The 16064-nt window shown below is 51.5% G+C and overlaps 1 long non-coding RNA gene across 1 annotated transcript; it reads right to left on the bottom strand.

Moving 5' to 3' along the window:
* Positions 1–943: 943 nt before the first annotated feature.
* On the bottom strand, positions 944–2204 carry LOC129511706 (uncharacterized). The gene is made up of 3 exons (XR_008664886.1): positions 2159–2204; positions 1306–1463; positions 944–1191 (listed from the first exon to the last, which is right to left on the bottom strand). It is a non-coding gene; the product is annotated as an uncharacterized LOC129511706 (long non-coding RNA).
* Positions 2205–16064: the final 13860 nt, after the last annotated feature.

Raw genomic sequence — 16064 nt, 5'->3', positions numbered from 1 at the left:
AGAAAAGGAGAGTGAGGCTGGGAGAAGTGAATGGGGTCTGTCCCTCATGAGACGGAGGAATGGATGCCAAGTAATGAGGGACACAGGGAAGGGTCAGGTCCTAAAGGAAATGGAGACCTGGGGCCGGTCACGGGGAGCAGCATGTACATCTTCTTTCTGGGATGTGCGTGGTGGGGGTGTGGGGGGAGGGAGGAAGACCCAGGGCAGCCCTCAGGGTCCAGATTTGTACCAGATGCTACCAGAGACAGCAAGCAGACCCAGGAGGAATCCCTTAATATCGCTTTCAGGAAATCCAGGGCTCAAGGTGTTTCCTAGGCCCCCAGGACAGGAAGCTCAGCCTAGTGCCAGGGACTCTGTCCCCTGGGTCAGTGCCAAGGAGAGAGACCCTACACGGTAAGATCTGGATTACATATTAAAAGTCTTCCAAAAAAAAGTCTTCCAGTCTAAAATTCAAGGAGCTATTCCCAGATTGGATCTTGGAACAGAAAAAGGAGATGAGTGGAAAAACACGAAAATCCAAGTAAAGTACATTGTCTGGTTAATGGTAATGTACCAATGCTAATTTCTTCATTGTGGCAAATGCACCATGGTGACCTCACGTATTAACTGTGGGGGAAGCTGCATGAAGAGTACATGAGAAGTCTTTATGCTATCTTTGCAACTTTGCTGCAAGTCTAAAATTATTCCAGATAAGCTAAAATAAAACACAACACACAAGGTCTTTAAAACCGAAGCTCGAGATTTAAGAGGCAGGAAGAGAAAAAAAAAAGCATGAATTTATATGGAGGGTAAAGGAGCAAGAAGAGAGGATATGTGTTTAATTCTTAGCAATCTGAAGACTTTTATTATAGTCATTTAGCCGCTCAAATATTTACTGAGCAGCTACTATGCGCCAAGCATTGTTCTCAGGGCCAGGGATATGCCAGTAAACAAAACGGCCAAATCCCCGCTGGACCTTCTATTTCAGTGGGTTGGGAGCTTAATTTTATCTAATCCCACTCCACCCTCCAGGCTCCAGCACAGGAGCAGAGGAAGCGGGGCCTGTTCCTGGTCCGGTCAGGGTGCAGGAAGGGCTCTGCCTGACCTGAGAGGTCAGCAGCCCAAGGTGGCTCCGGGGAGGGTGTTCAGTTGGGCTAGCTCCGTTGGGACTTCTGACTCCTCATGGCACTAGGTGCCTGGGCTCTCGAGTTCCTAAAATAGGGGAAATGGTGAGAAACCAGCTCTGCCCCAGAGATAGCCGCTGGTGCTCAATGGGCAGGATCGGGTATTTAAAGCGCCCATATTAATAGGATTGTAAATATTTACATTCAGGCCAAGAACTGGGTTAGATCTTTCTTCTGTGGTCCTGCACACCCTCCTCTCTCCGCGTCAAAGAATCCTCAGAACTGGAGCAGCAACTCCAAGTTTGCAGGCTCACCCCGCGCAGGGCGCCAGACGGGGTGGTGGCCGGCGGGGACCACCAGCTGCGGGACACCGCCGAGGTCAAGCCCACGCACCCACCGGGCGCTCAGGAGTCTGGCCACAGCGGTGGGGAGGTCGGCGCTGCATCCCGCCGGGCCCCCCACCCCTCACCCCCCGCGGCAGACTCCGCTGGGGGGGCAGGGACTGGTCCTCTCCCGGTGGAGGGGGGTGGCCAGGGGCTGGTGGCCAGGACTGGTCCTCTCCCGGTGGTTGTGGGGGGCGCGCAGGGACTGGTCCTCTCCCGGTGGGGGCGGGGGGCGGGGTGGGGGTGCAGGGACCGCGCTGCGCTCTGCAGACGGCCCCCGCGGGGCTGCGCGGGGGGGGGGGGGGGAGGGGAGGGGAGGCGAGGAGGAGGAAGAGGAGAGCCGGCCGCGCCCCCCTGGCCCGGGCCCAGCGCCCTCGGGGAGTCGTGGCTGCGGAGGAACGCGGAGCGGGGGCGGCGGGGGCTCCGGGGCGCACCTCGCCCCAGCCCCCGCGGGGCCGCAGCCATCCGGGGGGCAGTTAGGGGTCTGCCGGGGACGCTCGGGGGGCCCCACGCTGCAGGGCGCAACGTGAAGCCAGAGGCGCCCGAGGAACCTTTGGGAAGAGTTACCTCACCCCCACCCCCACCCCCACCCCGCCCCGCCCCGCCCCGCACCGCCCCGCCTCAGTTTCCTCCTCCGTCCAGCCAGACGGTTGCTCTCCCAGGCCCCGGCACCTCGGAAATTCTGGGCTGCTGAGATTCCATCCCGCGTGTACTGCTGCGGTTTTGCTTTTAGTTTTTCAGGGACATTTTTAGTGCTACCCTTTATGATGTGCCAGGAGTGAATTTGACACCAGATGGCTTTTTTTTTTTTTTTAAATAAGAAAGAAGACAAAGGGAGGGAGAAAAATATTTTCCAACTGGCAGTGCTGACAGCATTTTGGAAGAGAATCCAGGGAGGCAAAGAGGAGCTGTTTCAGCTTGATTTTTCCTCCTCCCGCACACTCCGCCACCCCGGCCTCCACCATAAATGGGGTAGATCATACCAGAGCTTTTTATAGATGAGGCAAAGGGATCATCACCACAGGAAACCCCACCCGAGTTGGTACTGCTTTGTCCTCTCTGGCTCTCCCAGAAGACTGACCCCCGGAGCCACAGGGTCATGCATCCAGCTACAGGCAGGACCCTGGCAGGGGCTGACTCCGGTGTTAATTAGAACAGAGAGACACCTGGCAAATCAGAAGTAAGATCCCCTGCCTGGGGAGCATTATGGAAAAATGGCCAATATGGCAGTGTCTTTTCTGGAATTCCTGTTCTCTTGATCCCAACTCCCTCCCTTCACACAGGGAGGAGGGGAACTGGTCCTTGCTCAGAATGGCCTCCAGCTCAGTTCTCAGTGTTGTGGCAAGAAGGGAAATTCCTAGAATGAGCCAATTTGGCAGCATGTACAATGGTGTCAACCCAAGATGCTGCAGTCAGGCTGCTTGGGTTCAAATCTTGGCTGCACCACTTACTGGTGGTTTGACAAGGACACGTGACTTCACCTCCCCATGCCTTAGTGTCTTCAACTGTGAAGTAGAATAAAGTCCCCACCTTCTAGGATTGTTGTACGGATTTAATGAGATAATACAAGAAAAATGCTGTGGCCTGCCTCTTCAACAGACCAACATGGTAAGCAATCAACATTTATCTTATTTGTTCAGCTACAGGACCCCCAAACCTAGGACCTTGTGCCGGGTAGGCTCCTGAAGAGCAAACTGTGGCAATGTCACCTCTGGGCAAAGGACTCCGAATCTGGCTGACTGGTACCTCCGTCCTCCTCCTTCACATCCCCAGGAGACTAGAGGAAGGCAGCAGAGAATGAGCAGAAATCACGTGTCAGGCTCCAACTGGATGAATTACCCCTACAGGGGCCTGGAGCAGGGGGCTCAGTAAGAAATAGGCCACCCTTGCTTGGCCCTAGGAGAAGAAGAAGCAGTGGGCCAGAAGAGAGGGCTACTGGTGCTAGGTTGGCAGGTTGTGACCAATGCAGTAGGGGGCTTGGGATGGCCACCCATGGTCTAGAACCCTACGGGTGTTCTTGATTTTCTGCTGATAAAGTGTTTTCTAATTGTTTTGGATGCAATATACTTGAATCCTTGACCAGGAAGCTCCTGGAGGCCAGGTCTTTCTGTTGGGATATCCACCCCATACCACCAACCAGCAGAAGCCACACTTGGAGCAAACACTGGAGGTGCTTATTGACCCAGCAGAGCTGTGTTTTGTGCCCTGAATGTGTCTCCCCACTAGCTTCATATGTTGAGATCCTAAGACCCAGAGTGATGGTATTAGAGGCTGGGCCTTGGGGATGTGATTAAGTCAGGAGCCTCATGAATGGATTAGACACCCCCCGCCCCCCCCCCCAGAGCTCTCCCACTCCTCCTGCCATGTGAGGACAGAAGCCAGCCATGTCTGAAGCAGGCCCGCACCAGACACTGCAGCTGCCAGCACCATGATCTTGGACTTCCCAGCCTGCAGAACTGGGAGACATACACGTCTCACCCAGTCTGTGGCATTCTGTGACAGCAGTCCAACGAAGACTTATTAAGACCAGGGAACAGGCTGGAATTCTGGACCGGATGGGCAAAAGGAAGTCGCTGAGCACTCAGAGACCAGGTCATCCGCTGGCCCCAAATGTCTTTCCTTCAACCCGCAGGCTCTCGCTCCAAATACTCCATTCAAACCGTTCCAGCCTCTAGAAAGTCATTGACACTGAAGTTCCCAGCCTGTCCTGCCACCAGGGAGGTCTCCAGCTACTCTGTCACTCCTGGCCCACACGAGTCTCCAAGGCCAGCTTTACTGCCGCCTTTTCCCTTTCTGGAACGGACGCTCAACTCCTGACTGCTGGCCTGAAACATTTTCAGGAAATCTCTTTTTTTTTATTTTTTTAAATTTTTATTTATTTATGATAGTCACAGAGAGAGAGAGAGAGGCAGAGACACAGGCAGAGGGAGAAGCAGGCTCCATGCACCGGGAGCCCGACGTGGGATTCGATCCCGGGTCTCCAGGATCGCGCCCTGGGCCAAAGGCAGGCGCTAAACTGCTGCGCCACCCAGGGATCCCCATTTTTGGGAAATCTCTACGTTGTTATTCACATGGCTGGCTCATTCTCCCTTCGGGTCTCGTCTTCAGAGGGGACATCCTTGACTACCATCTCTCAGAATTAACCACCACCACCCCTACAATTACCTTACATCATCTTATCCTGTTTGTTATTTGTGTGCTCATGGTCTGAAGGTTTGGCTATGGCAAGGGAGCTTGCCTTCTGCTCCTCGTTACATTCTCGCCCCTTTCATGGTGCCCAGGATACAGCAATGTCTGCTTAATGAGTGGTGACCACTTCCCTGGGCTGTTCCCCTTCTCTCTAGCCCTTTCGGTCAATTCTCAGCTTTGTTTGAGACAGGAAGAAAGCCCAAGCAGGGGAGCAGCAGGCAGAGGGAGAGGGAGAAGCAGGCTCAGTCTCAGGACCCCGGGATCATGACCTGAGCAGAAGGCAGACGCTTAGCCGGCTGAGCCACCCAGCACCCCCTCACATCAACCCTCCTCTATTAGGTAATTCTTCTGTCTCCAAAAGATCCATCGGCCTCCTTTATTTTGAAATCCTATTAATGCTACCCTGTTAGCTATCAGCCTATTTCCCCCTCGATCACCCCCCCAAATGCCCAGGAAGATGCTTGGTATTTATGTGAGAGTTAGGGCCCTTGGTTGAAAGCCACAGAAAACCGACGCAAAGTGACTTAGACCATGGGCAAGTGCCTCGTTTTCCAGAGGCAGAGAGGGCTAATCCCACCTTCTGTAAAGTCCAGGCCCCACTCAAACTTGCAGCCTGTGGCCCTGTCAGGAGCCCCGGCCTAGTGGGGCTCCTGGGCCAGGCTACACCCCACGCCAGGGCCTGAACCACCTGCTGGGAGAGGGAGAAGCACCCCGACGGGCCGCTGCCACCCATCGGTGTTCCTCTCCTGGGGCGGAGGGGGGCTCCTTCCCTGGGAGGGCAGGGTACGTCCAGGAGCAAAATCAGGGCTCACAGCAACAGAAAAAAGGCGGCGGAAGGCCTGGAGATGCCAGCGGGTCTGGGAGGCGGGCTGTTGGAGCTCAGGCAGGCGGCCCACGAGCGCACCCCAGCTCCGCGGCCCGTGGCGGGCACCCGGGCACGGCCCGTACACACTGGACTGGACTCAAGGGACCACCGTCCTTCGTGAAACTCTCTCCCTCCGGGGCGCCGGGGGGCTCTGTGGTCCAGTCGGCCTGCAGCCCAGGGCGTGACCCCGGGGTCCTGGGATCGTGTCCCGCATCAGGCTCTCTACGTGGAGCCTGCTTCTCCCTCTGCCAGGTCTCTGCCTCTCTCTGTGTGTCTCTCATGAATACATAAATAAATACTTTAAAATAATAATAAAATAAAATAAAGTCCTCTCCTTCCTCTCCGGGGGCCGTGCATCTAGATGACGGGCCTCTCCCACCGGCTGCCTTCCCTTCAGGAGCCTTGAGCAGGTGCACAGCTGTTTCGTCCCCCTCCCCTCCCACCCTCGGGGACACGCTGCTCTGTGGCTCTGTTCCTGAGCAGCTCCCCCTCCTCCATCATCACTCAGACCTGCCCCATCCCCCAAGTCCTGAGAGTCAGAACTTCCTGCAGGGACCTTAGACTCCTTTCCTTCTTCCTCTTCTTTCCCTGCTCCCACTGCCCCCACTGCTCCCACTGCCCCCACTGCTCCACCTGCACCTGAAGAACGTGATCCAGTCCCTGGCCCACAATCAACATCTCACTAGAGGTTCTCAATCTTGTCTTATCCTCTTCTGCCTCGTGGTGAATAGCCCACCTCAAGGCCAGACACTCTGCTGCCTCTTTCTCTGGTTCTAGAATATTCCCCCATCCTCACCTCTTTCCCACTCTTCCTGTGAGCTGGAGCTTACTTCCCACTGCTCACCACCTCCATCCTTGTCCCATGCTATACTCACCACTGATTCTCAGTGTCTCACCTCGACTAGACCTCCCTGGGGCCCAGGAATCCTTGTCACATCTGAGGGATCTCCAGTCAAATTCCCAGAGCAGCTCCTCAAAGTTCTGGAAGCTCCTCTCCGCCCCCTGCTCACCTTTCTCCTACAGATAACCCACTCCCTCTTTGTCAGAGCAGCAAGAGTGTTGGGCACAGACATCACTATCACCTACCTCAAGAGGCAGCTCTGACTTCTGGTCATAAGATGGTGGAGTAAAACTCTTTCCATCTCCTTCTTTCCTCAAAAATCACCCCCCTCCCTCAAAAATGACATGGAGAATAAGGAATAGAAACCCAAACTCCATCTTTAGCTAAACTAGGAGGCACTTAAAATCCCAAATCACATCATATGAAAACAGAAGGTGGATGCAAAAGTGGCAAATGACTAAGAAAGGCAGGCCCAAAATGTCCAGAGGCACATACCCATAAGAAGCAAGCTGATGAGGTGGGTGCCTGGGTGGCTTGGGTGGTGAAGTGTCTGCCTTCTGCTCAGGTCATGATCCCCAGGTCCTGGGATCAAGACCCGCACCAGGCTCTCTGCTCAGCTTCTCCCTCTCCTGCTCTCCCTGCTTGTCCTCTTTCTTTCTGTCAAATAAATAAAGAAAAATCAAAAAAAAAAAAAAAAAGGGAGAAGAAGCAGCAGCAAGCTGACTCTTCTTTCAGAACCCCAGAGAAGCTTGGGAATTGGACGTTGCAAGTAAACTAGAAGATGGGGGTCTAAAAACTGGGGGCCTGTTCAAAGATCTATTTAAAGAGCAATTCGACAGTCAGGAAAGTCAGCCGTATCCAACATCATCAAATGATTTATTGTGTCCCCTTCCCCACTCATGCAGGAAACAGGAAGCTGGATTCGGGAGATACTGAACCTTCCTGGGGGAGGCGGTGGAGAAGAAGGAAGGGCAGCAAAGACTCAGTGGAAGTCAGCGTTCTGAACTGTGTCACTCAGCACACTTGCCACACACTGCTCCCCCCTTCCCAGGCTCCACCGAGCTCTAGGACTCTGAGCAGGTGGGCTTTTAACCTTCAAGCTGGAGACTAAAGGACTCTATTCTAGAAAAACCAAACTGTGCCACTGATACTGACAGGTGGGGCTCCTCAGTGAGAGACCAGCCAGCCACCTCCCTGGCCTCAGGGAGCCCACACTGAGAGTTTCTGACTACGTCACTGCCTCCTTCTCAAATATGAATGGATGGCCAAGGAAGACCAGACCTCTGTGGAAAGTCTCCAATGTGATACATACCAAAACAGAACATGTGAAATCCGGGAAACCTGGGTGGCTCAGTGGTTGAGCGTCTGCCTGTGACTTAGGGCCTAATCCCAGGGTCCTGGGATTGAATCCCTCATCAGGCCCCCTGCAGGGTGCCTACTTCTCCTTCTGCCTATGTCTCTGCCTCTCTCTCTCTCTCTCTCTCTCTCTCTCTGTCTCGCATGAATAAATAAATGAAAACCTTTTTTTTTAAGTGAAATCAGAGGAAACAAACAATATAGGAGGAAGACTATTTCAAATTCATATCCTCAGAGAGAAGATACTGCATGCATACAGAGAACCAAGAACATGAAACCATTCAAAAGAAAAGAAAAGAAAAAACAGGGAACATGAAAGCACTCTTGAAAATTAAAAAAAAAAATGTTGGTAACAACATACTTAGTAAATGGATTGGAATAGAACATTGACAAAATCTCCCAGAAAACAGAAAAAAGAGATGGCCAAAGAGAGAAATCATAAGAAAATTAAAGGATCAAGGGAATTGGGTGGCTCAGTCAGTCAAGCATCTGCCTTCAGCTCAGGTCACGATCCCAGCGTCCTGGGATCGAGCCCCACATTGGGCTCCTTGTTTGGTAGAGAGCCTGTTTCTCCCTCACCCTCTGCTGCTCCCCCTGCTTGTGCTTTTTCTTCTGTATCAAATAAATAAATAAAATCTTAAAAAAGAAAGAGAAAGAAAGAAAGAAAGAAAGAAAGAAAGAAAGAAAGAAAGAAAAAATTAAAGGATCAATCCAAGAGATCCAGTATCCAAATAATAGAAGTTGCAGACATTTCAAAGAAATAATAAAGAAATCAGTGGTTGAACATCTACCTTTGGCTCAAGTCATGATCCCAGGGTCCTGGGATTGAATCCCACATCAGGCTCCTCAAAGGGAGCCTGCTTCTCCCTCTGCCTTTGTCTCTGCCTCTCTCTCAGTGTCTCTCATGAATAAATAAATAAATCTTTAAAAAATCAAGAAATTCCCAGAAGTAAATACATAAATTGCTAAAAGAGAGGTTCTTAAACTTTAGCATGCACAAAAATACCTGGAGGGATTGTTAAAACATAGATTATATATATAAATATATATTAATATAGAATATTATTCAGCCATAAAAAAGAAGGAAATCTTGCCATCTGTGACATGGATGCACCTTGACGGCATTACGCTAAATGAAAGAAGTCAGAGGAAGACAAATGCTGTATGATCTTTATACATGGAATCTAAAAAACAAGCAAACAAAAAAACCAAGCTCACAGACACAGAAAACAGGCTGCTGTTTGCCAAAGGCTGGGAGTGGGGCAGCCCTGGTGGCTCAGCGGTTTAACACGGCCTTCAGCCCAGAGCATGATCCTGGAGTCCCAGGATCGAGTCCCACATCGGGCTCCTTGCATGGGGCCTGCTTCTCCCTCTGCCTGTCTCTCTCGCTCTCTCTCTCATGAATAAATAAAGTCTTTAAAAAATAAAAATAATTTAAAAAAAGACAAAGGCTGGGGGTGGAAGTAAGCCAAGTGGGTAAAGGGAGTCAAGAGGTACAAACTTCCAGTTATAAGTAAGTCACAGGGACACGTTGTGCAGGGTGGTGACTACAGCTAATAGTACTGTATCACATATTTGCAAGTTGCTAAGAGAGTAGATCTTAAAGGTTCTCATCATCAGAAATAAATGTGTAACTCTGTATGGCAGCAAATGTTAACTCGACTTCATGTAGTGATCATTTCAGAGTGTATACAAATACAAATATAAAATCATTATCTTGTACACCTGAAACTAACATAATGTAATATGTCAAATATCTCTCAATAAAATAACAACAATAACAAAACACAGTTTGCTGGGACCTAACCAGAGCTTCTATCCATTAGATGTGAGGTGGGGCTCACAATCCACATAGATGGCTAACGTGTTCCCACTGATGCTACCAATCTGGGGACCACACTTTGAAAACCACTGTTAGATTAAAGAGTCCCATCGAGTGCCATAAAAAATGACCCACACTGTGATATTTTAATATATCAGGGATAAAAGAGAAAATCCTAAAAGTGGGGGCGGGATGGGGGAGAGAGGTGAATTCAAAGTCCATGAGACGTCTCAGCTGCAAAATTGTAGAAACTGCACGCAAAGGAGCAACATCCTCAAAATTCTGCAGGAAAATGATTTTCAACCTAAAATTCTATACCCAGCCAAACTATGAATCAAAAGCGAGGGTGGGACAAAACCACTTCAGGTATGCAAAAGTCTCTGAAATGTTATACCTCCCAGGCACTCTCAGAAGAAGCTACTGGAGCATGTGTTTCATCCAAACAAGGAAGTTAACAGAGAAAGACACAGAGTCCTTGAAAGAGGAAAAGGGCAAAGGGAATTCTTAACTACTGGCAACGGAAAGGGAAAGTCCGAGGGTGACAGATGTGCTACAGACCTCGAGAGCAATGCATCCAGAGAAAAGTGGAAGGATGCGGCGCCCCGGGACACATGTCTCCAAGGAAAAACAAAACAGAACCGGTAAGATTATGTGACAGGTTTGGCCATATGCAAAATTACTGAGAAGGCGTTTTACAGAACTGTTGAAGGGTGTGGGAAGACAGAACCAGAGATTCAAAGAAAACCAAGCACAGAAAAAAACGAGGCAATTAACTCCAGGAAAAACAAGAAAGTTGTACATGAAAGGAAATGTAAACAGAGCATGCAACAAAAAGTTATATTAGAAGAGGAAATATAACCAGAATACTTGTCTCAAAAGTAAACAACATTTTCAAAGTCAATAATGCAATCACTGAACATGGATTGAACCATAAATTATGATATAGACATAAAGGGGGTGGGGTAGGGAAGCGGGGAGCAGGAATCAAAATCCGCATCTACCGAAACAAGAAGTCAACCAATTAGCTCGATGAATCCAGAATGGCAGTGCATATATTATTTAGAAATAAGGAAGGAAATACCAGTAGAAACAGCTGAAACAGTTGAAAGTGGTTGCCCCAAGGGAGTAGGATAAAGATTGGGAAAAAGGCCAGGGGACTTCTGTTTTTGTTACAGCCCTTCAGAACTATTTGATTTTCTAAGCTGTGTGTATGTAGGATCTTGATAAAAATAAATATTGATTTTATAAAGCAACTATAAAAGGAGGTGTCACATCCTCCACTACGGCACTCCTGCAGGACTCTGTGTGGACTCCAAGGGGCACCTTCCCAGGCGGCATTATTTATCAGCTCAGCCCTCTTCCTCTCCCAAATACAATCTCCCCATCTCCTGTTTTGTCAGCCAGCAAACTGAGGGGCCGTGTGCCGACCCTACTTCACTGGCAGCTTCCAGGATATGCCCCTGGGACTTTGCATGCACTGTGCCCTCTACCTGGAAGGCTATTCATTCTTTCTTCTCCACTCTCAGCGCAACAGATTAAGGATGGTTTATACTTTGGGCCTCAGCTTACATAACACTTTTTTAGCTAGCCTCCTCCTCCCCCTAATCTGGGCTAAGCCCTCCTCCTCTCCACAGCCTCTCTTCCCCATTGATGCCCTCCGCACTGCGAATGCCCCCCCTGTGCTTGGCTTTCCCGCTAGACTGTAAACTCTAGGAGGGCGGGAATCCTGTCTTACTCACTGAAGCCCAGAGACAGTCTGATGATTACACAAGTCGATGAGTATGCAAGTGGTTAAGGATCACATTCAGGAAGGGCTCAATAAATATTTGAACGAGTGAATTAATGATTCACAAAAAAATGCAGGCCTCTCCCTGCATTCAACACGAGGCTCCCTTCCGCCAATGCCCTTCTCCCACTGTGCTCCTTCCTCCAAGGTCCCATCTCCCAAGCCCAGTGGCTGTGGCCCATACCTCTCCTTCCAAGCCATTCGCTCCCCACCTCAACCCCAAAAAGAAGCCAAAGCCTCTTGGTGTGACCAGGGTCAGCTCCAGTACAGGGCTTTCTAACTATGAGTTGCCACTAGGATGGAGTGAGCAGTCTAGGGACCGCCCGCCCAGCCCAGGAGCAAGCTATTCCCTCTTGGTCTCCCTGTCCCCCCCACCCAAAGTACAGCTCTCCGAGGCCTGGAACCCAGGCTAACCAGAGGGAACACGCTTAGTCCTGGGCTTGGCCTAACAGGATACCTGTGCCGGCCCGGAGCTAAGAGATCGGCCCTACCGGGTCTTCGCAGGCCCGAGCGGAGATCCCAGGCCTCGGGGCTGCCTCGGGCACTCCCTGCTAGTGCCTCCCAGAAGGAAAGATATTCACCCGGCCTGGGGACGCCAAGCAGGAGCCAGACACATAGTAGGTGCTGGAAGGTAAACCCCTGCCAGGTGGCACTCCCCGGGCTCCAGAAGCCAAAGCCGACCTGGCCCACGCTAGGTTTGGGGAGAAGGGCCCAGAATCGGCAGCGCTGATTCTGAAAGCCTCGAGGTCGCCAGACTGGGTCAGGGGCGTCCTGCCCCCCCACCCCCACGCCATGCCATGTGACCTCAGAGGGCCATGGGAGGGTGTGTGGGACCCAAGTTGTGCTCCTGGGGTGGAGGATGTGGGACCCAAGCTGTGCCCCTGGGGGGGGAGGGCCGGTGAGGGGCTGTGGAGGGAGGGGCCGCACCTGGGCCCCAATGACTGGATGGCTGGGGCTGGGGCGCAGGAGCGGCCCCCTCTTTCCTTTCCCACCCACCCTACTGGCTGTTGGGGGCCTGCCGCAAGCAGGGAGGGTGGGAAGTGAGGGAGGCAGGACACTGGGCTTCATCTAAGGAACCTGTACATGCGGCCCAGAAGCTCGATCTGCTCCAGTGGCTTCCCCATTCGGAGAAAGGTGGAGCTGGTGATTAGTGGCTGCAGGGGGGCGCAGGTCCCGGGGCCACCTAGGACTGAGTGATAAGAAAGGGGGGGCTATGCCCCAGAGGACCCTGGATTGAGGGAGGCGGGAAGCTAGGCCAGGCCTGCCAGCACCACCCCAAATAGTCCCATTTGTCTTCATCTCACACTCTCTTGCTCACTGACCAAGGGACAAAGAGGTCTAGGGGCTGCCCTGGCGCAGGCCTGTCCCCCTAACAAGCCCTCTGGGGCCCTTTCCGAATGCCTGGGCCAGGTGTGTCTGTTGGTGTCACCAAGCCCCTGTTGGCTTCCATCTAGCTGCCGAAGCTCCGGGTAGTCCTAGGCTCCTCAGGGCTAGATCCACTCTGGGTCCTGGAGTCCCACTTCCTGGGTGGTAGAGAAAGTGCCAGGAGGCTGGCATCCTGCCTCCCAGCCTTCGCGGCTCAGTGCCCAAGGAGGAAGATGCCTACTGGGACTGGCTTCCCACAGAGCCTACTGCGTGCACTAGGCTTGCAGAAAGGCAGTGCCTGCCCTCAAGGAACTTATGCTGGAGGGAGGGGGGTAGGCAGTCCAGAAAACCAGAATGAAAACAGCACAAAGCAGCATCTAACACAGACATGAGAGGATTTGAGGAAGAAGGGGCAACTGAAACATATTTGAAAGGGTGAGTCGTCATCCACAGAGAAGCAAGGCATCCAGGCAGAAAGAACCATGTGTGCAAAGGTATGGAGGCAAAAGGTGTCAAAGAATCACAGGTGCTTGGTTCCTCTGGACGAAAGCATGGGTGGGTGTGTGGAAGGTGATGAGATCGGCATCTTCTAGGAGAGCCAGGATTGGAATTTGGGACCTAGAGAAGGAAAGAGGTTGGTTAGGAGCCTGCCACCAGCCTCTACCTCAGGGAAGGGAAAGAAGGCAAGGCCTCACTAACAGAACTTGGGAGGGGAAGAGTCCTTGGTCCTCAGGACTGGTTGGGGGTGGACATGAGTGGGGAGGAAGAGTCTTGGGTGACCTCAGGTTTCTGGCTCGGAGAACTGAGCAGATGCAGAAGGAACAGGTCTGGAGGAGAGGGGGTGATGGTGAGAGTAATATTTACTCATCACTTCCACCATTTCAGGCACTAACTCTTCACATCCCGTCTCCTTTAAGTCCTGCAGTAACCTATGAGGTCAGTACTAGTGTTATCCCCTTTGATATGAGGAAGGCCGTCAAGAGGCTAAGTGCGTGGCAGGGTCGGGAAGATGCGCACGCCTGCACCTTGCAGAACACATCTTCCCCAGTGAGGTGTCCCAGGAGCTCCACAGAGAAGCGATACCCACTGCCATTAGCTCCTCCCCAGCGCCCCCACCCCAGGGTCTGACACCCCCACCAACTGGTAACTGGTTCTCCCTCCCTCCACCCAACCCACCCCACCCCACGCCGCTGCCCACCGCCTCAGAACCTTGCCCTGAGCAGCAGGACAGGACCAAACAAGCCTCGTGGCAGGAGGGCGCGGGGCTCTGGACGCCTGGCACTGAGACCCCACCGTCCCAGTTACAATACAAAACGGAACTGAGACTCTGCAGGAACAATTAGAGAAACCAAGAAAATGGATGTGTTCCGTTTGTCATAAAAATAAACCTTTTTTTAAAAATGGAACATTTCAGTGACATCGGAAGGTCATGAAAGGTCTCCCTGGGCCCAACCCTGTGTTTATTTTCTGCAGTGGAAGGGGCAGGGCTCTGGAAAGCATGATCTCCCTGAGAGGAAGCGCCTCCAGCTCCGTTTCCCTTTCCCAAAGCCTGGCGTCAGGATTACTGGGTCCAGTTCACAGTGGCCACAACAGACAGACAGGGACAGCTGCTCCTTCGAGCCCCACCCTCGCCACCCCAGTGTTCCGGCACTTGGTGGGAGTGGGGAAGGGGGGTGCTTCTGTCTTCATATGCCTCTCACCAACCCTCCAGGTGAGGTAAAGGGGTGAAGCAGGTAGGTGAGCTCTCTTGGGAGAGCTGTCAGGCCCAGAGAGCCCTGGCTGCAACTGTCACCCTTAATCTCCCCCAAAGCCTACCCAAAGTCACACAGCCAGCAACTGGCCAGGGGCCTAGAGGCAGGAGGTTAATGAAGAGGCTGTTTTAGGCAGAGGTGGGAATGGCCACTTGCCTCCCACACTCCCCACCCCCTTAACAGAGAGCTTTCTCCGGTGGAAACCTATCATCTGGGGGCAGAGCAGTAAGAGGCCAACGGCCTACCGGTGTTTGGGGGTTCCAGGCTCTAGTAAAGCTGGCACTACCTTTTAATTTCTGGAGGCAGAAAGGTTCCCACCAGTCCTCTCAGGGACCTTCCCTCATCTATCGGCCCCACCCTGGATTCTATTTGCACCCCTGTGCCTCTCTCTAGTCTTGGAAAGGTTTCTATTTTCATTCTTTCTTTTCTTTTCTTTTCTTTTTTTTTAAGATTTTATTTATTTACTTGAGAGAGTGAGAGCACAAAGGGAGAAAGAAAAGCAGATTCCCTGCTGAGCAGGGAGCCTAACACAGGGGCTGCATGACTTGAGCTGCAGGCAGATGCTTAACCCACCGAGCCACCCAGGCGCCCCTATCTATTTTATTATATATAAGACCCTCTTTGACCTCAGAAAAATGGGTACTTAAATGTCATCTCCTCCGCATCTTTTAGGGACAAGTAGACCCTACACAGAGAATGCTTCTACGACAGGAGATGAAAGCAGTATTATTCCAACTCTAAGTCACTACCTGGTAGTGGGTCATGAAATCAACTTAGGGGATCATGGCCAACATCTTGAAAACATGAAGTACAGTAGAAATTATCAAGGGGCGCCCGGGTGGCTCAGTCAGTTAAGTCCACCTCTTGATTTCGGCTCAGGTCATGATCCCATGGGCTGTGAGGTTGAGGCCACTGAGCGAGGAGTCTGCTTGAAGAGTCTCTCCCGCTGCACCTCCCCCGACACACACGCACTCACGCACGTTCACCCTCCCTCCCTCTCTCTTTCTCTCCCTCGAATAAATGAATAAATCTTTTTTTAAAAAGAAAAGAAAATATCAGAGTGCATGTACACAGCAGGGGAAGTGCTGTTCCACGAAACTTGTTTCAGTTCTCTTACAATATTAAATGTGTTTTTTTGCTATGGTTCTCTGAACTCCTGTGCAAAAGAGCACTGGTTAAGACACAGAATCAAGACTTATACAGCAGGCGTGTAAGGCTACCTGCCCTGTGGCAAGTACCATGCTAGATACAAGAGACACACTAATAAATAATACATAATTCATTAGTCTCAATAATCTCAACCCATCTTCTGGCTGGGAAGCTGTTAAGCAAACTGCCAGTGGCAAGGCAAAATGTTAAGTGCTCTAAGAGAGTGTGTAGGAGGCCTGATGCGAGAGTGGGTATCTGGGAGGGCTTCCCAAGGAGGTGGTGCAATTAGAGTTCTTAGCAAGAAAAGACAGTGACTAGGTTCTAGTATTTCCTCCTATTTCCTGTACATAGGAAAAGAACTCTGGAAAAGGTTCAAGAGTTCTAGTCTTAAAAGTCTAAAGACAAATTCTCATCCTGCCTCCTCCTCTTAATAAGTTTGTAAGAAACCTTAGGG

Source organism: Nyctereutes procyonoides, unplaced genomic scaffold (assembly GCF_905146905.1).
Source record: "Nyctereutes procyonoides isolate TBG_1078 unplaced genomic scaffold, NYPRO_anot_genome, whole genome shotgun sequence".
Classification (NCBI taxonomy): Eukaryota; Metazoa; Chordata; class Mammalia; order Carnivora; family Canidae; genus Nyctereutes; species Nyctereutes procyonoides.
The sequence above is the reverse complement of the archived record's forward strand: the minus strand, read 5'-3'. Positions and strand labels throughout refer to the sequence as shown.